Genomic DNA, 1,046 nt, shown 5'->3' with positions numbered 1-1,046 from the left:
GAGGCAGAGGCAGGCGGATTTCTGAGTTCGAGGCCAGCCTGGTCTACAAAGTGAGTTCCAGGACAGCCAGGGCTACACAGAGAAACCCTGTCTTGGAGGAAAAAAAAGAAAGATAATGGACTAAAAAATTCTGAACTGTAAGCTAACCCTAATTAGTTGTTTACTTTTTGTTTGTTTGTTTGTTTTATAAGAGTTTCTGTGGTCATGGTGTCTCTTGACAGCAATAAAAAATCTAATGAAGGCAAACATCCACTCGGGGCTTCCTGGGATAATTTTTTTAAAATTACATTTTAAATATCATTTTGTGAGGGGAAGAGGGCAGCACAGAATCTAAGATCCGTAACTTGCTAGGAAATTACTCCAACAGTAAGCCATATTCTTACACCCCTCCCCCCTCAGTTAGATCAGTTATAGATAGAATATATAATAATATATAGAATATATAACCCAGGCTGGCCTTGAGCTCACAACAGCCCTCCTGACTTTGCCTAAGTGTGTGTCACCGTGCCCTGGGGAACTGAACCTTAGATGTAATAAGAGCGTTAATCAGGCACGCAACTGGGGCTGAGGCGCCCAGGACAGAGACTCTGTGGAGGGAGCGCACACTTTTCTTTTTTGTGAATCAGCCTCTACTTCTCTCTGTAGGGGAAGTGGTTTCTCTTTTAATTCTCTTTTTTCTGCCTCAGTACTGGGGAATCACTAGGGAAATGGATTAAATACCACGTAGTTTCCTCTGACGTGTGAGTTCTCCTGAAGGTACTGGGAACAGAAAGGGTCGGAAACAGCCTTGTTCTCCACCCTCCATGCACTCATGACTCAGTCTGCAGTCAAGACACACTAACCTGCCAGGGAGACACACACCAGGCCTCACCCTGGGAACTGTCTGCAGCCTGAGTGCAGGGGAATCTCCTGCTCCTGGCTTCCATTCCTCTGAGACAGCCTCCAGTGGTGACTACGTATCCAGAAATAGCAGCTGCCCTCTTGAGCCTCGTATCCTGAATTCTGGTAGCTTCATCATCTCCTCCTCCTCCTCCCCCTCCTCCTCC

The sequence above is a fragment of the Mus pahari genome, chromosome 3 (genome assembly GCF_900095145.1).
Source record: "Mus pahari chromosome 3, PAHARI_EIJ_v1.1, whole genome shotgun sequence".
Taxonomy (NCBI): Eukaryota; Metazoa; Chordata; class Mammalia; order Rodentia; family Muridae; genus Mus; species Mus pahari.
Note: the sequence above shows the minus strand (reverse complement) of the source record.